Source organism: Ambystoma mexicanum, chromosome 11 (genome assembly GCF_040938575.1).
Source record: "Ambystoma mexicanum isolate Mex_15411 chromosome 11, UKY_AmexF1_1, whole genome shotgun sequence".
Lineage (NCBI taxonomy): Eukaryota > Metazoa > Chordata > Amphibia > Caudata > Ambystomatidae > Ambystoma > Ambystoma mexicanum.
Window position 1 is genome coordinate 495,681,331 of NC_090934.1, and position 22,893 is coordinate 495,704,223.

The window sequence follows — 22,893 nt, forward strand, 5'->3', positions numbered from 1 at the left end:
CTTGCAAGGGGGTAATGATATTAGCAGCATAGAAGAGTGTCTTTTGAACACTGCATTGGTGGTGTTTGTGTAGGTAGGGAAGCACACAATGGAACACTTCCAGATGTACAATCTCAGGCTGGTATGGTTGTGACAGTTGACTGTCCATTGACACATCATAATTGTCAGTTACAATCATCATTGATTGTCAGCTGGTATGTGCCAGGGCTGTGTGCACTCCACAGGGGTGTGATTTTATGTGAAGTAATTAGCCACGAGCTGCGTACAGGCTGCCTCACCCCGGGCCCTTTCCCCTCCCATGCGCAGTGGGCATGCATGTGGTTGGGGATGTGGGGGAACCACCATGTCCACGGTCAGGCCCCGGCGTGTTGCAACGTTGTGCAGGACACATGCTGCCACTATGATCCTGCACACTACTGGGGGAGCGTATAACAGCTGCCCGCCAGAACGGTCAAGGGAGCGGAAGCGCGACTTGAGCACTCCGAATGTGCGCTCCACGATGCCCCGGGTTGCAATGTGGGCTGTGTTGTACCTTACCTGGGGTGGCGTGGTGGGGTTCCGAATTGGCGTCATCATGTGGGTGCTGAGAGGGTAGGCACTGTCCCCTGGGGAGGTGGTGATGGGTATCATTAGTGGGGTTGTGACATTACTCAGTATCTGACATGCATGCATGCGCAGTGGCATTTATACTCACCGAGCAGCCATGTATCGCCATGCCGCCCAGCTTCTATGTCCCGGTTTAGGGTAGACATTCTATAGATGAAACTGTCGTGGGTGGAGCCTGGATAGTTGGCGTATACTGAGGTGATGATTCCCTTGGCATCACATACTACCTGGGCGTTGATGGAATGCCAGTGCTTGCGGTTTCTATAGATGTGCTCAGTTGCCCTGGGGGGACGTAGAGCCACATGGGTGCAATCAATGGCACCTAGCACTTTGGGGAATTGTGCCACCCTGTAGAAATCCTGGCCGACAGCCTGCCTTTCTGCAGGTGTTCTGGGCAGGTATATGTGCCTGCGGACTGATGGGCGTGCACTGATGATGGCCCAGACCTGGTGTAGGCAGCGTGACTGCGTGGCCTGTGACACCCCCCCACTATGGCACTTTTCCGCTGAAATGATCCAGTGGCCAGGACGTGCAGTACATTGAGGACCTTCTCCAGGGGGCTGAGTGCTTGGGAGCACAGGGTGGTTGATGTGAGGTCATCCTCCCACTCACTGACCAGGTTGAGTATTATGTGAGGTGGAAACCTGTACCTCCCATACACATGGTCATCAGGCATCCCAAAAAGGCTGGTTCTGGGTGTAAATATTCTGGCCCGGACTATCCTCCTCCTCCTCCTGCGGTATCCCACGGCCACTACTGCTAGGAACGGTATGTTCATCCTGGCGTCTGAGCTTATTTGTTGTTTGCGTGCACTTTTATGCTGTGCGGGTGGACGTACGCCTACTTCCTGCTGGCGTACGTGTTTCCTGATTGGCCACGTTCGAATCCATGAATACGTGTTGTAGGCGAGCGTGTAAAACTACCCGCGCACCCCTGGAATACCCGCACCCAGACCAATCGCGTGTGGAACTTCTCACGCACCCCTGAAATACACGTACCCCGCTCCCCCAGGCCCGATCGCGTGTAAAACCACCTGCGAGCCCCTGAAATACACGTACCCCGCTCCCCCAGGCACGATCGCGTGTGAGACTTCTAGCGCACCTCTGAACTACACGCGCCCAGGCCAATCGCGTGTGGAACTTCTTGCGCACCCCTGAAATACACGCACACGCTCCCCCAGGCCTGATCGCGTGTGGAAGTTCTCGCGCACCTCTGAACTACACGCGCCCAGGCCAATCGCGTGTGGAACTTCTTGCGCACCCCTGAAATACACGCGCACAGGCCATTCGCGTGTGGAACTTCTCGCGCACCCCTGAAATACACGCACCCAGGCCATTCGCGTATTGGACTTCTCGCGCACCCCTGAAATACACGCGCACATCCCATTCGCGTGTGGAACTTCTCGCGCACCCCTGAAATACACGCGCCCAGGCCATTCGCGTGTGGGACTTCTAGCGCACCCCTGAAATACACACACCCAGGCCATTCACGTATTGAACTTCTCGCGCACCCCTGATATACACGCACACGCTCCACCAGGACAGATCGCGTGTGAAACTTCTCGCGCACGTGTGTTCCCGGAACCCGTAATACGCGTTCCCCGCTTTGCGTTTGCTGTTTGCCAGTCCGGTAAACTCGTACAGAGTTGGCGCAGCCCTTTGCGATGGTTTGGCGATCTTGATGGCTTTTCCTTGCTCGAGGGCGTTCTTGGGGGCGTAACTGGCGCTGTGGGTCGCTGCGCCACTCTGCGCCACATCTGCTTTTGGAGGCGAGAATCCATGAATACGCTGTGCGCGGAAATTGATTTTATCGCACGCGGCTGGCGCAGACATTCGCACGGGCACGCTGTGCGCCAGCCGTGTGCGACACTTTTGTGAGGAATTACATGTATCGGCCTGAATGTGTAATGTAGTTAGAACAGGTGAAACTGAAGGAGCCTGGCACTAGATTCATGGATTCGAAAGGGAATGTCTTTTGTGTAGTGAAAGTGTATTGGAGTCGGCCAGACACCTTCTATGTCAATGTGAAGCACTGGCGGTTCGAAGATCAGAGGCTGGTCTTGCTATTGGATGGGGACAGAACCTGTCTGAGGACAGGCAGTGGGACACATTTATGATGGGGAATGATCATGCTTGCATTGTCTTTGTCTGTTTGTTCTGGAGAAAAAATGTAATGATTATGGACGTTTTATTATGATGGTGGAGTTGGTGGGAGTCTCTCCTGTCAAGTCTTAGTTGGAGGTTTGAACGATGTTTTAAATGGTAGAGTGATGTTTGGATGTAATTTGTGAAAAGTTTAATGAACTAGATCACAATAAAACATTTTTTTTAAAAAACGATGAACAGCGATCAATGACTTCTATTCATAACCTAATATTTAGGAAAACAGTGCATGTTCTCATTATGTGGCCTAATACTTGCAAAATGACATTCACACAGAGTTGTATACAATGATCTTATTATTGTTTTACTTTAATTGTAAGCCATTAAAGCCATTTTTGTTAACAATAGTTCAGAATAAAAAAAGCAAAAATAAACATGGGCCAAGAAAACACCTTTTCTGGCTGTTCCCTTCTTCACTACCCATGCTGTGCTGATGTAGAAAGCTCACATAAGCTTCAATTCAGCACAGCATGTCACTATGCACTGGCAGTCATCTTGGGGATTTAACTGAGTGTCTGATCTGAAGAAAGGTAGATCATGCACACTATTGGGTGTGGCTTAAATATTGTGTATGTGCAGTGTCCTTGTCCCCTCATACTACTCTGTGTAGGTAGTGCAGAGGTGCGGTTAGTTTACCCTTGAGCTGCTTGGCGATGGCAAATATGGTGATAATCGTGTTGGAGGCTTCTAACGATTGTTGTCATTTGACATGTTGCACACCCCAAAAATATTGTAATACGTTGCTTAGGTATATCCATATGATTGTTGGGGTTCACCTAGCATGTTTAAGGCTGGATAGACTATCCACCAGTGTCATAGAACACCCCATTCCCTAACATTCTTTATGTATGCCCACAACGTTTTGTGAAGTTATCAAATGATGTGTTTTTCCCAAAATATGTGTGCAATCCAACTCAAACAAGTGCAGACGGCAGCTCCAAATGGGAACTGATTGTACACCTGCCTAAACTCTAGTGGTCTTGAATTATTATGTTTATTATTATTTGTATTATTATTATTTATTTTGAAGGGCACACCTTGACGCAATGGAGCAGAATACAGGAGTATTCATCTCATAGAGCAAAACATTGGTAGCAAGACTTTAAAATGTCATCAAGTAAACATTATTAGTACCCAGCGAGGGTGCAATCAGAATGGCCCTCGCCGAGTCAATACCAGGCCGGCAAACCCTCCGTCGGGATTCCGCTGCCTTTATCCCCGGCGATGGGCGTGGCAGCCCCTCAGCCAATGAGGAGGCTCGAAGCGGGGCCATCCGTGCTCCGAGCCTCCCCGCGGCTGAGAGGCTGCCTTGGCCCCCCGCCGGGGACTCGTGTAAGCCATCCCTGCTCTGCGCCTCCACACGGCTGGAGGCTTCCCTCGTCCCTCGCCGGGGATGCAGATAAGTTTTTTTTCTTCCCCCATCCCACTCCCGCCCTCCCAACTCCACTTACCTTCTTTTTGATCCTTTTTCGAGAGCGGACGCGCTGGGAACACTTATGTTCCCAGCGCGTCCGCTCCTGATGGCCGCCATGGAAAGGGAAAACAGACTCCATTTTCCCTTTCCATGGCGGCGGCCATTTTCTTTGTCATCTTTTTTTTTCCCTCCCGAAACGCTGCGACTTTTAGTGCCCCGGTCACGCAGTTTTTGCGGGCCGGGGTACTAATAGCAATATGCCCCTCATGGCGGGAGCATTACTGACTCTGGTAACGCCTAGGGGCCTTCGTTAACCATGGCCTAGGGCATTACCTGAGTCGGTAATGCCCCCACTGCTCAGGGAATATTGCTTAAGTAAAGCTATCACAATGAATTATCGTAATCAAATCACTTTTATTCAGCATAAAATTATCAAAAGTGTTCAAACTGCATGTCATTAACCATACTAATCGAGTTATATACACAGGCAAAATACAATAATAATATATACAATGTTGTCATTAACAATTTATGCACATATTGAATATGTTAAACTCACACAAATACATGGAATCTAATAGGAGAACAACTCATCACAATAGGGGGGAGAAGACTCGCAACTCCTAAAAATGTGATCTTAAAAGTTTTTCAAGCAGTTACATCCTAAGGATATTGAGAGTAGTTCTTTAAGGATGGTGAAAGTGACAATGGCCCTCATTACGACCCTGGCGGAAATCGAAAAACGATGGCGGAAATGCAATACCGCCATCGAATAGCGCTCGGTGCGACTATGACCCGTCACCGCAAAGTACGAAGCCATTAGCGACACCGTAGTGAACGCCAACGCTAACTGCACCAAGCACGCGCGCGCGCGCCATGCCAAACCGCAAACACCACCATGGTGCAACGGTACGCCAATTCCGACCCTAGCGGACATGTACCTAACGCCATCAGGCACGGCGTAATGTACCATTCCGCCATGGCGAGAAGTACGGCATCGCGAATCAACCGTAAACGGCCCCACTGAGTGCCTGTACACCGCTCCCTGCCCACAAAGTACAACTCCCCGTAGGTGCAATGAAGCCACAATGCAACCATTGAAATGTACAAGTCACCCATGCATGCCAACGAACAAAAGAAACACAAGAGGGGCCAATGGGAGCTGCCGGGCACAGATGGCACGAATACAGAAGCCATCCCAATGGACATGACCACAGTCCCCCACCAAGAAACGCACGCAAACACAGGCACCTGTGACCAGCAATATTCCGAAAACCACATCATTCCACCAGTCCACCTGGCTGACCGGCATCTGTTACACAAAACCCAATCCCCCGCCCCTGAGCATGACAACATTCAAACTGGCATATTGGCAGCCCCCATCCCTGACCTCACTGGGCTTCGTAGGCAAACGCGCACAGCACAGTACCACGCAACTAAACCCCGAAGCTGGAACCCAATGCAGATCTCCTCACAATACATCGCCCCCCAAATAGGCATATGCCACATCACTTGCAAAGAAAAACGCTACACGGGCCAAATCAGAATAGAAATTTTATGCACATCAAAATCACCAAGCACATACAGCCATCAGGCCATGAACTCCAAAACACTAATCACCATTGTGGGCTGCTTCCGCAAGAAATGACCAGCCACTACCTGTGTGTCGCCCTGTTCCCCCATGGTACACAGAGCCACATTCACGTACGAAAAGGCAACATGGAAGCGCACAGAACCGCAGGGCCGTCCCAATGGGGAGGCACTAGTCCAGCTGAAAGGCCGAAATGTTGCTCCGAGCCACCAGTACTGCGTAAGGGCATGTGGCCCATTGGCGATCGTCCCATAAGATCGTAATGCTGCTCCACTGATTAACACGAAGCAGCAGGTGTCGGGAGTAAAATCCATCTGCAGGAGTGGCATACAGATGGCAGTGGCAAAAGGGGAGGAGATACCTGTCAACCAAAAGAAAAGAAAAAGAACAGAATGGCCATCAGAACTACATACCAACAACTCACTTCAATGATCACACGAAATCCACAGCCATATGCATGCTAGCCCACTCCAAAGGAACATCACCACCCCAAAACCACTTGCGACTCATAACCATCTATATCGAGGTGCAAACACCATCACAAACGAGTGTCTGAGGGCGCCTCGAGACAGGGAGGGCTCAACAAGGCCAGATGGACGATGGTCCCACTATGGCAGCCCTGCATCACATAGCGTAGGGGAGGCGGATAGATCCCAAGAAGCCCTGTACATGGCAAACTCTGTATCAAATCACCTGCCCATGCATCCATCCATCATTCCCTCATCCCGGGATCAAAATGCCTGAATAATTACTCACATAACATTAGAAACATCCATTGAGTCTGTGCGTTATGCAGCCTGCTAAATCCACAGTGCCCCAGCCCGTAATTCCAGTGTTGTGAAGTAACATGTATTTGGGAACGGACGGCCTCATCGCCCACGTAGCTATTGCGCATCCCAAACTATTCATATCAATCATTGCTCCCTCGCCATGGGCCCTGTCTCAAGGACATAGAACAATAGAACGTTACATTTGCAGTCAGACCTGTGGGCATCTCCTCGCCGCTAGCTGGAAACCGAAAGCGCCGCCCTTCGAATTCCTCATTTGCAACATCACGTCGAAAAGGCATCTGTGGCCGTTTGAAATCACTAATTATTCCATCGAGTGCGGCTGTGTGTGAAAATGGCAACTGCCTTCACCCACGAATGGGACGCCCCGCCCGTCGTTGCAACTCGGTACAGTGATGCATGAGGGCCCACCGTTACTCGAGTACTACGTCCCACTGACCCCTCACAAGTCTGTTCGCGACTGCACAGATAGTATGTGAAACAATGGGACCACAGCAGAATGAACATATCAACCAATCTTACACGGCCATCGGGTACAAATACATGATTGCAATAGCAAGATACAATTCCCCGAATTGCAGCGTTGTGCGCGGGACGTGCTCGGCCAAAGGGGAGAGCAGTTTGCACAGGTGGAATCAATCACCACAGGTGGAGGCCATACAGCCTGAAAACACATAAATTGCACAGCCAGTCTCCTCCCACAACCACACCGAAATGCTACCGGCAGGACTCGCGATGTTGGCCCTGGGGGACCTGATAGCACTGCAAGTGCTCCGACTCCAAGAAGTAGACGAACACCAACTACAACCAGCCGCACGGAGGAGACGCAGGAGGAGGAGGAGGCTAAGGCAGGGCCAGCAAGGCCCACCAGCACAGCCACTACCACCACGCAGGCAGCCCGCAATTCCACGCCTCCGAGCACATCCGTTCAACCTCACTGATGAGCAGATCCACACCCTCTACCGTCTGGACCGGGACACCATAGCCGCCATTGTGGACATGACACAGGCTGACCTTGTCAGCATGATAGATAGCCCAACCGCCATCCCACCCCTACTGAAGGTGGTGTCTGTACTCCACTTCCTGGCCACAGGCACCTACCAGCACACAGTCGGACAGTTGCATGGCATTTCTCAGCCACTGTTCTCACGGACACTATTGCAAGTGCTCGATGCCCTCCTGAAGCACGCAGACGACTACATCTCTCTACCACGCTCGGAGCAGGAAATAACCAACACAAAAGTGGGATTCCATGCACTTGCCGGCATACCGGGTTGCATTGGTGCCATCGACTGCACCCATGTTGAATTGGTCGTCCCACATGCCATGGAGGCCCAGTACCGCAACCGAAAACAATTTCATTCCCTGAATGTACAGATGGTGTGTGACTCCAACAGGATCATTACACATTGTTGTGCCCGATTCCCTGGATCAACCCATGATTCTATGGTCTTGAGGAACTCTACAATACCACGCTACATGGAGCGACACGCAGGGAACAGATCCTGGCTACTCGGTGAGTCTCATTACATGCATGATGATGTGGGGTATGTGAATTGTCAATGACCTGCCAGGAAGGGGGGGGGGGGTGTGCGTACGTATCAATGGCATTCCACATCATACGTTTCTCGTCCACATACAGGTGATGCTGGATATCCACTGAAGAGATGGCTCCTCACACCAGTCCGGAACCCACGGGACCAGCATGAGGAGGACTACAACCATGCCCACTCACGTACCCGTGTAGTCATTGAACAGGCATTCGGCCTACTGAAGACCCGTTTCCGCTGCCTCAGCAGGTCTGGCGGGGCACTCCTGTACCGCCATGAGAAGGTTGCAAAGATGGTGATGGCATGTGTCATGCTCCACAACATGTGCGTACGTAGAAATGTGCCCATGCCCCCTGACGCTGAACTGCAAGCACCTGATGATGGTCATGATGAGGGTGGGGATGTGGCAGCACCTCATGGAGTCTGCGAGGCACCGGAGGCCCGTGACATTCGTCAGCATCTCATTGATGTATGCTTCTAGCACTCACGCCTGGTGGCTGATACATGGACACGGGACTCGTGGCACTGCGTGTGTCTGGGACATGCACAATATGGACTGTACGCCTATGATGGCCTAGTACACAAAGATCAATGTCCACACTTCTCATTGGTTGATCGTGCACTTTTTATGGCATATGTGATATCATGTTGAACACCCTATCGACCCGCCACCCAAGTGAGCCCAACACACCCCCTCCACCCTCCTACCTCCCCCCCGAACACCAGTGTCCAAAGATGCTCATTGTCAGTGGGCTGTCGCTATTGCATGCCCCCTCTGCGGGTATCAGGGGCACCCCTGCCTGTGGAGCGCAGGTTCCTTCCAGATCTACGTTGGGGGCTGCCCTGGACGGAACTTGCAACGGATGATGTGTCTGCCTGCTCACGTCCATGCATGTCCCTAAGGGTTTGCGAGAGCTCAGTGAGCACACGGCGCACTGCGGCAAGTTCGGCACATACGTCTTTGGACGTCGCATGCAGTTCCCCCCTCAGGCTCTCGGTGCTTCTCTCAATTTGTGCCCTTAGCGTCTCTGTACCTCTCTCCATTTCTGCCCTAAGTGTCTCAGTTGATGTTTCTATGTCTGCCTTAGTGCCCCCACATTCATCGGCATGGTCCTTGAGGAGTGTGGCCAGTTGCTGCTGTTGTTCGATCAACTGGTCGAGGGACTGTTGCCTCTGCTGGGCCATGGCCATTTGCGGGGGTGTCACAGAGGGGCTGTTGTCCTCATGTTGCCTTGCCACAGGGCTTGTGGGGGATGGCCAGTCGTCGTCTTGTGGGTGCCCCTGCGTGGTATCCTCATGTTGTACGGGATGGGACAGACAGGGGGATTGGGACAGGTCATGGATGGATCTGACTTCGGCATCCCCGTTTTCTGTGTCCGAGCATGCTGCCATCAATGGGGTGTCACCTATGGTGCTGCTGCCACCAGAGGCAGTGCCTTCTGTGGCATCCATTGGGGGGACCTGTGGTGGTGGTGTTGTGGGCATGCTGGCTGCTGGGGTGCCTGTTGATGTTCCCTCCTCTGTGCTGCCACCTGATTTGTGCTGCTGCCGTGTCTTGATGCGTGCAGCTGAGGTGGAGGGTCTCTGGCCGTTGGTCTTGGCCCTCTTTGCAGGTGTGCTGGTAGGGGTGTCCTGTAGCTCGTCGTTTGGATCGGACCCTGTGGTGGAGTAAAGGAGGGCGAGGGTTATTGATGGGTCAGTGGGAATTGGAATGGCATTGTATCACATGCATTGGGGTGGTACCTGAGGGTGATTTGGGTCGGGGTCTTGGAGGTGCTTTGATTTGTGTGTGGAGTGAGGGTGCAGTTGTTTGGCAGCCTGCAGTTAGGATGTGCCTGCTGCACGTGTAGTGCGTGTATTAGGGGTTTTTAATTATTTATGTATTTATTGTGGGTTTTGACGTGCGCTTTCAGGCCGATGTGTGTGGACGTTCTCCTGGACATGTGTTTCTGTTGCACTATGTGGACGCATGGTACTTCACATGGATGGACTGTGTGGATTTGGCATTGTTTTATCTGGCCCACCTACCTGAATCTTCGGATGTCTGCACTCCTTTCTCCATCCCTCCGACTCCCTCTATGCTCTCCATTCCGATGGTGGAGGCACAGATTTCTTCCCAGGGGGTCAACTTGATGGGTGATTCAGGACCTCCCCCGGTGGCTGTGGCAATGTTGCGGTTGGCAGAGAGTATGCTGCGGACGCGTATCCGCAGGTCGTCCCATCGCTTGCGGCATTGCTGTGGGGTGCGGGGTGCGGTCCCCACCGCACTTACCCGCTGTGCCACCAGAGCCCATATGGCCTTCTTGTTTGCAAGTGCCGTCCTGGTCATTTGCGTGGAGAAGATGACGGCAGCATTCTCCTGGAGGGTCTCTGTTAGCACGGTGAGTTCCTCACGGGAGAAGTGGACCTGCCGCTTGCGGTCGCACGCTTTCTTCGCTACTTTTCCCATTTTTCTTGGTTTCGCTAGGGTGGTTGACGGGTTGGGGTGTGTTTCAGGGTAGTGATTTTAGTGGTTGTGTGGTTTTAGTGTTTTTATAGGTGTACGCCGGGATGTTTCCCGTTCCGGGCCCATGTTTTAACTTCCGTTTCCGTATATTTCCGGGCACCGTACTTTCCGGTAGGCGCACACTGCGGTGACCGCTAAGAGGGGTGGCGGTATTGCACCTAGGGCGCCGTACGGCGGCGGTGTGGGCCGTTTTGGGGTCATTTCCGCCATCGCGGACTTTGCACTTCCGCCGTGGCGTGGTGCTCGTGCCCGATGGGTCGGAATGGGCCGCACTTTGCTCCTTCGTACAATGGCGGAAACGCTATTTACGCTGTGGCGCTCCGGTCAGTCGCTTTCCGCAAGGGTCGTAATGAGGGCCAATGTCTCTTTCAAAAGAATAACTTCTTATGGAAAGCCTCATGGTATACTGCCCTGCCTGGAAACCTTTGGTAGTTTTCTAAGATCACCTGGTATACTCTCCTGCCAGGTATCCTTGCAAAATATGACCTTAGTTATTTTATTTCAACTTGCCTGGTGCTTGATCTACCAGGACTTATTTTCTTTTCTGCTTTCTACAGATCTCCTGGTATACTTTCCAGCCAGATATCTGCCCACAATGATCACAGTCTCTGAATATAGTAAACAGATTTTCTGGTAAGCTTCCCTGCCAGGAATTCCTTTCTTGGGTCTGCAGATAGCTGGGTATACTTTCTTGCCAAGAATCCCATCCCCAAATGCTTTCTTCCCGATGGATGCTCTTCTTTCACCAGGGATTCATTTTGAAATGTTCTCAATATCTTTCAGTAAAGTACAGTTAGTTGTATTCCTTCACTGTCTATATTCTCTTCACCTGAGGTACTACTTGTTCCGATTTTCCCCACATTGACATGTCATCACATTGGGCGGAAAGTGGAAGTTTTATCTCCAGCTTTTTGCTGGTGATTAAAATCACCCTTTCTGCCCATTTTCAGTGCTATTGGCGCAGCGATAATTGCACCGTCGTTAATAGCACCAAGAAATCCCATTGGATCCAACATACCCACTGGGAATGAGGATTTCCTCCCCACAGCAACTCAGCAAATTGCACCGGATCGAGTTGCAGTAACGCTAATAGCGATTAGCGGTATCCCAGTGCAATTAGCGCCAGGATATCTCCCTACTCATTATGAAGCCCCATGTGTAAATCAGGCTTGGTCTCACAAAGACCTGTACTTTCTTCAGATGTTTTGGCTCTGATTTATAAAACAGCATCATCTTTCATAATGTTATCCTGTTGAACCATTCAAGTGTTACATTTTCATTTTTGAACAGCATATCTGTTAAGCCCATGCCTGTCTCAATGCAGTGTTTTGTGTGCAACACCCATTTCTCCTTTTTTATACCATGGACCATAGGTTATAGCATAAACATACCAAAACGTACTCTTACTCTATATAGAAAATGCACATAACATACACTAAACACTGCATACAAAGCTATTTGCTTTTCTCACCCTTCAGTTTACAGCTCCATTATCCTCCATGCACCGGGACATTACAGAAAGATAGAATGCAATTACCTATTGTACTGTACAGTATACTTACAGTACCACCCAACCTTAAAGAACACCTGGGAGGGATACACACAATGTTTTACTCTACAGCAGAGGAAGACAACTTCCAAATTTAAAGATGTGATGTTGCCAAACACATTTGGAGAGCTGCAGGTTGCCTATCCCTATAATATCTATGGTCAACCCCTGTTCTGACAGATCATATTGTAGTTGCAAGCAATACAACTTTGCAAAAACACACCATCACTGCACTCTGCATACACACGTTGCACTTACACAGCACATAATGTATTTAAATTTACTTTCCTCTGCCTCCATCAATCCGACCTCAGCCTGAATGGTCATCTGTAATTGCAGGCACCCATGCACAGTAGTATGATTTATGTCGGGCTGCCATTGCCAACCCAGTGCACAGAATTGTACTCTGTTTTCAACTTCAATTTTGGGAATCAAGGACAGCAGATATTTGAGCTGTGGACGTTCGTTCATCATTCTCTTGAAGCATGGAGTCATTGAGCTCACACAGATGTCTAAATTTACAGCAAAGGAAGGTGAAAAAGAATATTTCTTCTCAGAACCATGCAAGACATTTGATTTTATATAGAACCCCACAGAATATGCAAACACTAAAACATCCTAATGGTGGATGATGCTCCATTATGGGCTTGCATTCCCACAAGTGTGGTGGCAGACAGTAGACTGTTGTAGTAATTTCTGATGTTCTGTGCCATTTATTAATAATATCTTTAATGCTTTGCACATTGTGTGAATCCACATCTTAGACATGCTTGAAGCCAGGAAACACCAATCCTCAACAAAGGGCCATTCACTGTGCAAGAGGTAAACAGATGATTCCATATACGTCGGGCATTGCAGTCAACATTAGAGTAGCATCCAAGAAAGAAAAAACAGCAAGGAAATCCAGCCCTGGGTCAAAACATGGCACAGACCCATTGCGCATGACATGGGGCCTAGACAAAAGCAAAGATCTGGCACGGTGGGTTGAACGAGCTCCACTGCCAGCTTGCTTTTGAGCCCTACCTTTAATTGACCCTTTAGTTTAGATTTGTTTAAATTTTATTTTCAGGTCAAAACTGTTTACTTTAAAACAGTAAAGTAAAAGGTTTAGTGGGCACCCCTTTGCGGCACCGTAAATCAATTATTGAAGCTATTACTGTGGAGCAGGGCTCTGAGAAGGCATTGGCGAATTTAGGAAGTAGGAGCAGTGCCGCTGAGTCTGTGCTCTATATTCAACAATGGACTAGCCACTGAACATGTATACATGTATAACTTTTTGGTTAACCACTTGATTTGGGATTATCTAAAAATAATCAGGCCGATTCATGGAATCAACGTGCGCCGAAAAAATGGCGCACGCGTGTGAAAACGTGCGATTCGCAGTGAAATAGAGAAAATCGCAGTGCAAGTGCGATTATCGCAGTGCAAGTGCGATTATCGCACAGAAAACATAGCACATCTATTCATGGAAGTCCGTGCACGCGCAAAATGTGGGATGTGTGCTGAAAAAGTGCACGGCGCACGCTGGCGCACAGGTCACCGAACGACGTGCGATAAGGCCACATCGAATTCGCACATAGCGCGGCGCATATAACAAAAGTAGGCGTAACACGGGGCGTTAGACACAGAATGGGGAACAACTCGTGAAAATGTGGGCGTCACGGGGGAAGTACAGGAGGCAAGTGCGCAGAACGCCCACACGCTCGCCTACAACACGTATTCATGGAATCGAATAGCGAAAAAAAAGGGCACGGCCAAAGACGCGCACAGGCCCATACATGTCCGCCACACGAAAGCAGGCGGTAGCGTCCCTGCGCAGGAAAAAAATGTGCGCGCGAATGGCCTGGGTGTGTGTATTCCAGGTGTGCGCGAGAAGTTCCACACGCGATCGGGCCTGGGTGAGAGTGTGCGTGTATTTCAGAGGTGCGCGAGAAGTTCCACACGCGATTGGCCTGGGCGCGTTTATTTCAGGGGTGCGCGAGAAGTTCCACACGCGATCGGCCTTGGCGCGTGTATTTCAGGGGTGCGCGAGAAGTTCCACACGCGACTGGTCTGGGCGCGTGTATTTCAGGGGTGCGCAAGAAGTTCCACACGCGATTGGCCTGGGGGAGCGTGTGCGTGTATTTCAGAGGTGCGCGAGAAGTTCCACACGCGATTGGCCTGGGCGCGTGTATTCCAGGTGTGCTTGAGAAGTTCCACACGCGATTGGCCTGGGCACGTGTATTTCAGGGGTGCGCGAGAAGTTCCACACGCGATCGGCCTTGGCGCGTGTATTTCAGGGGTGCGCGAGAAGTTCCACACGCGATTGGCCTGGGCACGTGTATTTCAGGGGTGCGCAAGAAGTTCCACACGCGATTGGCCTGGGGGAGCGTGTGCGTGTATTTCGGAGGTGCGCGAGAAGTTCCACACGCGATTGGCCTGGGCGCGTGTATTTCAGAGGTGCGCGAGAAGTTCCACACGCGATTGGCCTGGGCGCGTGTATTTCAGAGGTGCGCGAGAAGTTCCACACGCGATTGGCCTGGGCGCGTGTATTTCAGGGGTGGTCGAGAAGTTCCACACGCGATTGGCCTGGGCGCATGTATTTCAGGGGTGCTCGAGAAGTTCCACACGCGATTGGCCTGGGCGCGTGTATTTCAGGGGTGCGCGAGAAGTTCCACACGCGATTGGCCTGGGGGAGCGTGTGCGTGTATTTCAGAGGTGCGCGAGAAGTTCCACATGCGATTGGCCTGGGCGCGTGTATTTCAGAGGTGCGCGAGAAGTTCCACACCCGATTGGCCTGGGCGAGTGTATTTCAGGGGTGCGCGAGAAGTTCCACACGCGATTGGCCTGGGCACGTGTATTTCAGAGGTGTGCGAGTAGTTCCACACGCGATTGGCCTGGGCGCGTGTATTTCAGAGGTGCGCGAGAAGTTCCACACGCGATTGGCCTGGGCGCGTGTGTTTCAGAGGTGCGCGAGAAGTTCCACACGCGATTGGCCTGGGCGCGTGTATTTCAGGGGTGGTCGAGAAGTTCCACACGCGATTGGCCTGGGCGTGTGTATTTCAGGGGTGCTCGAGAAGTTCTACACGCGATTGGCCTGGGCGCGTGTATTTCAGGGGTGCGCGAGAAGTTCCACACGCGATTGGCCTGGGGGAGCGTGTGTGTGTATTTCAGAGGTGCGCGAGAAGTTCCACATGCGATTGGCCTGGGCGCGTGTATTTCAGAGGTGCGCGAGAAGTTCCACACCCGATTGGCCTGGGCGAGTGTATTTCAGGGGTGCGCGAGAAGTTCCACACGCGATTGGCCTGGGCACGTGTATTTCAGAGGTGTGCGAGTAGTTCCACACGCGATTGGCCTAGCCGCGTGTATTTCAGGGGTGTGCGAGAAGTTCCACACGCGATTGGCCTGGGCGTGTGTATTTCAGGGGTGCGCGAGAAGTTCCACACGCGATTGGCCTGGGCGCGTGTATTTCAGGGGTGCGCAAAAAGTTCCACACATGATTGGCCTGGGCGCGTGTATTTCAGGGGTGCGCGAGAAGTTCCACACGCGATTGGCCTGGGCGTGTGTATTTCAGGGGTGCGCGAGAAGTTCTACACGCGATCCGGCCTGGGGGAGCGTGTGTGTGTATTTCAGAGCTGCGTGAGAAGTTCCACACGCGATTGGCCTGGGCGCGTGTATTCCAGGTGTGCGTGAGAAGTTCCACACACGATTGGCCTGGGCGCGTGTATTTCAGGGGTGCGCGAGAAGTTCCACACGTGATTGGCCTGGGCGCGTGTATTTCAGGGGTGCGCGAGAAGTTCCACTCACGATCGGGCCTGGGGGAGCGTGTGTGTGTATTTCAGAGGTGCGCGAGAAGTTCCACACGCGATTGGCCTGGGCGCGTGTATTCCAGGTGTGCGTGAGAAGTTCCACACACGATTGGCCTGGGCGCGTGTATTCCAGGTGTGCGCGAGAAGTTCCACACGCGATTGGCCTGGGCGCATGTATTTTAGGGGTGCGCAAGATGTTCCACACGCGATTGGCCTGGGCACGTGTATTTCAGGGGTGCGCGAAAAGTTCCACACGAGGTTGGCCTGGGCGTGTGTATTTCAGGGGTGCGTGAGAAGTTCCACACGTGATTGGCCTGGGGGAGCGTGTGCGTGTATTTCAGAGGTGCGCGAGAAGTTCCACAGGCGATTGGCCTGGGCGCGTGTATTTCAGAGGTGCGCGAGAAGTTCCACACGCGATTGGCCTGGGCGCGTGTATTTCAGAGGTGCGCGAGAAGTTCCACACGCGATTGGCCTGGGCGCATGTAGTTCAGAGGTGCGCGAGAAGTTCCACACGCGATTGGCCTGTGTACGCGATTCCATTGGACCAAAGGCCATGACAGCGCAGGCGCGTCTGTGACGTGACACACGCGGGCGTGTCCCTGTACCCGGGGGAATGTTACAAGACCAAAAACTGCCCGTCCGAGTGTCAGCCCACGTAATTGGTGAATAGTGCCTCAGTGCGTATACGCGGAAGTGACATTGGACGTGTGGTGCGGTTTAAAAGGTTCGTGTAGTACGTCATTTCCTTGTACGTGCTTCCCGTGGAGAGCGAGTGGGTGAAATCTGTACTTCTTGTCGGTTCACACGCGATTTACTTCACAGCGTTTCTAGTTCGTACTCCCTGTTACCTCTGTCAGTATTTTTCTGATTTTCTCTTCGACCTGTTTCCTCAAACAGCGTTGACTTCTCCTTTTGTCCTGTCTCCTCAGACAGTGTACAAATCTTCTTTTGGCGGGGATGTTGCCAACGCGCACACGTGCGTATTTATCACGCTCTTTTCCCAGGCAGACGGTGAGTCGCGCACGTATTTACCAACTGTGCTATCCCCGTGTGTAGCGTACCCCTTCAGAGGTCATTGTAGGCTGCGTGTGACATGCATACGTTCATTTTTGTGTTTCTGGGTGCCACAGCGTAGTGCAGGTTCCTTTTCCCACGCACGTGGTCTACGAGGGGTCGCGTGCACGTCATTTTCTGTTTTAGGGGTGCCTGTGCTTTGCGTGACCCGTCATCTTTCCCCAGGGGTTCCATACAGCCTTGCTAGTGCACTTGGGTACGAATTCCATCTAGTACCCTACCCCTTTGACCCCCAATTGCCCAGGACAATTGTCCACTGCAACTCCCATACGCACAACTCCATCAGTGCCATGGCTGGGAGGCGAGCAAGTGGTAAGGGTGGCAAAGGTGGCCGAGCCTCAAGAGGTGGGTGTGGTGGGCGCAGTAGGGGACGTGGCCAGGATTTGCAGACTCCCCCGAGCCCCCCATGTGTGGAGGACCAGTCAGGGACACACATCCCCCCCCATGGTTGAGGGAAACGTGGCTGACACCATCCCTGCTCAGCCCTTGTTGGACCGGCCCGTTGTGGCACCTGACCTAGCACAGGGTGACTCCCAGGCTGACTTCCAGGTCGCCAAGTCTAGGCCACGGGTGGCGGCGCAAGCCAGCGTCACCAGGCCACGTGGTACAGGGCCAGCCATGTCATCTGCTGCCCGAGTAGGCAGGGTGGGGAGGCTGCAGGGGCAGCTGCAGCTCCGTCCACCCCAGCTCTGACTCTCCCAGCCAGGACAGTGTTGGTCCCGGTACATCAGACTGAGGTTCCCCCTGCCATCATCACACTTCAGCTAATGCCTGCAGAAAGTCATGTGGTCAGTGTGCCATCGCACACTACTACTACACAGTCCACCGGTGCTCCTGCCTCTAGTGTCCAGAGCGGCGTAGGGCACTCCGGATCCCCACCACCCACAAAAAGAAAGAGGAAGAGTGCTCGTCCAGAACAGGCTGATGACCCCGACACGGATACACGGTCTGGCATGCCAAGGAAGCCTAGCTTCAATGATGCCGAACTGGATGCACTTGTGCAGTATGTGTCCGAATATGACGCCGAAATGTTGGTCACTTTAGGGTGTAGGATTACACCTGCTCGACGTCAGGCACACTGGCAGTCCATCGCGGACAGCATAAGTGCCCTTGGGTTTATGAGGCGCACAGCTGTTGAGTGCTACAAGCGCTGGAACGACCTTAAGCGTAGGGCAAAGAAAAATCTGGCCTCAAGTCATGCCGCAACTCTGGTGACTGGAGGTGGGTCTCCACAAGAGGACATTGAACTCACTCTACATGAGCATGTTGCTGGGACCTACGTCACAGAGGAGCAGATCCAAGGTGTGGGAGAACTGCCAGATTACGAGGCATTGTCCGGTGAGTGCACATGCATGTGTGTGTGATCCATGTGTATGTTGTTTGTGGGAGGGGTTCTGGTTGAGTGCCAGGTCAGGGTGTGTGTGCCTGAGTGTTTTGGGCCACCCATGTGCTTCATCCAATGCATTTGGCGCCCCGGGATTTGGTTATTACAGTATCCCTTCTGCCCACAGTAGGCGTTTTGCATTACATCGCGCCAGTTGCCCTTGAAATGACATCTTGCTACAACATTGTTCCGTATTTAGCTGTGTTCATTCAGGCTGATTGTAGAAATTCACCTGGTTCTACTGCGCATCACTCTGCCCTATTGTCACATATTTGACATGCCTATGGTACATGCCATCTGTGTGATGGCATGTGTCATGTATGTGTTTTGGACATGCCACTCACAGGCCAATGTGTGATGGCACTGCTAGCCAGCATGCAGCTGATGTGTTGCTCTCCCATCTTGGTGTCATCAGTGTCTGACATTTTCCTCCCCTTACAACTCATGGACAGTGCATGCATGGGAGGGTTATAGTCATGTGGGACATGTGTAAATCAAGTACTGGTACTGTAGCTTGTCTGGCCTAATAGCGTGCCATGGTGCTAATGCCTGTTTCCATTTTTTGTCTTTCATGTTTTTGCAGAGGATGATGCACCTGATGCTGTTGAGGGAGAGGAGATGGTGCAGGCCCAGGAGGGATCTGAAGCACGACCAGGCACCAGTGGGGGACGTGGTTTGGTGGTGGGGGAGAACCCTCTCTTGCTGCAGGCCATACTGTCCAGGGGTGTCCCTGGCTGCACCTCCCCAGAACTCTTTTCAGGTGTTGATTCGGATGAGACCTATGTGGATTCGCAGGTATGTGTTCATGGAAGGGATACTGTTCTGTCCGACCCACCTGCACCAGGGGTAGAGCCCACTATGGGGATGTCAGTGTTGGTAGGTGCGCCTATGGTGGTTACGGATGCAGGGCCACACTCCGCAACATCTGATCCTGTTCCTGGGCCAGCAGTTCAGAGGGGAAATGCAGTCCTGCAGCCTCAGGCAGTGCCGACACAGCAAGGCGCAGTTCGCCTTGCCCCAGACAGGTGTGGTGCCCGCCAACGCGGTGGCCGTCCTCCACCGGGCAATACCGCATGGGAGCAATCCATTTACGGTATGGCCAACCAACAGGCAGCATCATCAGAAATGATTGCTCAAGCCATGGAGAGGGTGGCCACTTCCATTGTCCCCCCAGAAAGGCAGATGGAGCTACTACAGCAGGCAACAGACTCCATTTGCCAATCAGTCAGGGAGGACATGTTGGCGTCCAACAGGGACAGACAGGCGGCCCTGGACAATCTGAGGGAATCAATTTCTATAGATGCCCAGGGACAGAGGGAAGCCCTGAGGGGAGAGGTCCGGCACCTCAGGCAGACTCTTGTGGACCTTGAGGCTTCCACTGTTACCAGGACGGAACAGCTGCTGGAGCGCGTCACCCGTACGCTCTCAGCAGAGATGCAGGCAACTCGGGCGGAGGCCCGGGCAACTCGGGCGGAGGTCTGGGCAACACGTCGGGTGTTGCATTGGGATCTCCGCACCATATCCCTCCAGAACGAGGCCTTCCATGCTTGCATGCTTGCTGCCATGGAGGACCAAACTAGGGCTTTGCGCGGGCTGCCTCCCATAGCACCACCTCTTGTGGCAGCAGCAGCAGAGGTTGAGGAGAACGAATCCAGCAGTGAATCTCCCACAATTTAGTAGCCGTGCAGGCCATGAGCCCATGGAGGTGTTTTTTTTTCCCAACATTCACGCAGGTGGCTGTTGGTGGGCACCCTGTCCTCGAACCTCCTGGGTGGCCTCCCCTACGCCCCCTGGCCCACACATGGCCATTTTTGATTTTTGTTTTTTGATTTTTTGTTGCAGTGTGTTGCCTTGTGTGGCTCCCATGGGCATCCACTGTATTCCGGCTGGGCACATGCAGGCTTGTCCTGAGTTTGGGTTAGATGCTTGGGTTTGTGAGACACACACCCCTACTGCTTCCCGTTTCCATGGGCTTGCAAAGGGTGTGCCCAAGTGACAGTGACTTACACAGTGACGTTGGACTCCCACGACATGTGTGGGCAGTCTGTAGTCAATGCTGTGTATACATTCCTAGTGCATATTGTTGTTGTATTGTGCACTGCATGGTGTATTGATGTGTGCTTGTGCATCCATGTCTCCCTCCTAAATTGCAGGTTCATTCCTCATGTCTTCACAAGGCCGTCCACTTTGGAGATGGAGCTCATGTTGTGAGCAGTGGACTTCCAGATGTGCGTGGCAACAACACTGTACAGTTGTAGATGGTGGATGTGCTGGCATTCTCATGTTGTAAGACTACATATCCTTTGCCTTAGTACTGTCATGTTTATGCTATGTCGATTGTATTGTGGTAAGTATTTGGTCATGTGTGTTGTTGTTTCTACATTTATGTGGGCATATTGTGTGTGGCCAGTTTCCATTAGGGACACTGTACTTTGTCACACGTGTCATGTTTGGGGGATGACTTTGTTTGCTCTCACATGGCATGTCATGCCATGGTGTGTTGGGTGGCAGTGCTGGGGAGGGGTTGGGTGACATGGCACTGTTGTCATGTTGTGTCTTGCAAGGGGGTAATGATATTAGCAGCATAGAAGAGTGTCTTTTGAACACTGCATTGGTGGTGTTTGTGTAGGTAGGGAAGCACACAATGGAACACTTCCAGATGTACAATCTAAGGCTGGTAGGGTTGTGACAGTTGACTGTCCATTGACACATCATAATTGTCAGTTACAATCATCATTGATTGTCAGCTGGTATGTGCCAGGGCTGTGTGCACTCCACAGGGGTGTGATTTTATGTGAAGTAATTAGCCACAAGCTGCGTACGGGCTGCCTCACCCAGTGCCCTTTCCCCTCCCATGCGCAGTGGGCATGCATGTGGTTGGGGATGTGGGGACACCACCATGTCCACGGCCAGGCCCCAGCGTGTTGCAACGTTGTGCAGGACACATGCTGCCACTATGATCCTGCACACTACTGGGGGAGCGTATAACAGCTGCCCGCCAGAACGGTCAAGGGAGCGGAAGCGTGACTTGAGCACTCCGAATGTGCGCTCCACGATGCCCCGGGTTGCAATGTGGGCTGTGTTGTATCTTACCTGGGGTGGCGTGGTGGGGTTCCGAATTGGCGTCATCATGTGGGTGCTGAGAGGGTAGGCACTGTCCCCAGGGGAGGTGGTGATGGGTATCATTAGTGGGGTTGTGACATTACTCAGTATCTGACATGCATGCATGCGCAGTGGCATTTATTCTCACCGAGCAGCCATGTATCGCCATGCCGCCCAGCTTCTATGTCCCAGTTTAGGGTAGACATTCTGTAGATGAAACTGTCGTGGGTGGAGCCTGGATAGTTGGCGTATACTGAGGTGATGATTCCCTTGGCATCACATACTACCTGGGCGTTGATGGAATGCCAGTGCTTGCGGTTTCTATAGATGTGCTCAGTTGCCCTGGGGCGACGTAGAGCCACATGGGTGCAATCAATGGCACCTAGCACTTTGGGGAATTGTGCCACCCTGTAGAAATCCTGGCCGACAGCCTGCCTTTCTGCAGGTGTTCTGGGCAGGTATATGTGCCTGCGGACTGATGGGCGTGCAGTGATGATGGCCAAGACCTGGTGTAGGCAGCGTGACTGCGTGGCCTGTGACACCCCCCCCCACTATGGCACTTGTCCGCTGAAATGATCCAGTGGCCAGGAAGTACAGTACATTGAGGACCTTCTCCAGGGGGCTGAGTGCTTGGGAGCACAGGGTGGTTGATGTGAGGTCATCCTCCCACTCACTGACCAGGTCGAGTATTATGTGAGGTGGAAACCTGTACCTCCCATACACATGGTCATCAGGCATCCCAAAAAGGCTGGTTCTGGGTGTAAAAATTCTTTCCCAGACTATCCTCCTCCTCCTCCTGCGGTATCCCACGGCCACTGCTGCTAGGAACGGTATGTTCATTCTGGCGTCTGAGCTTGTTTGTTGTTTGCGTGCACTTTTATGCTGTGCGGGTGGACGTACGCCTACTTTCTGCTGGCGTACGTGTTTCCTGATTGGCCACGTTCAAGTCCATGAATACGTGTTGTAGGCGAGCGTGTAAAACTTCCCGCGCACCCCTGGAATACCTGCACCCAGCCCAATTGCGTGTGGAACTTCTCACGCACCCCTGAAATACACGTACCCCGCTCCCCCAGGCCCGATCGCGTGTAAAACCACCCGCGAGCCCCTGAAATACACGTACCCCGCTCCCCCAGGCACGATCGCGTGTGGAACTTCTCGCGCACCCCTGAAATACACGCACATGCTCCCCCAGGCCCGATCGCGTGTGGAACTTCTCGCGCACCCCTGAAATACACGCGCACAGGCCATTCTCGGGCACCCCTGAAATACACGCACCCAGGCCATTCGCGTATTGGACTTCTCGTGCACCCCTGAAATACACGCACCTAGGCCATTCGCGTATTGGACTTCTCGCGCACCTCTGAAATACAAGCGCACAG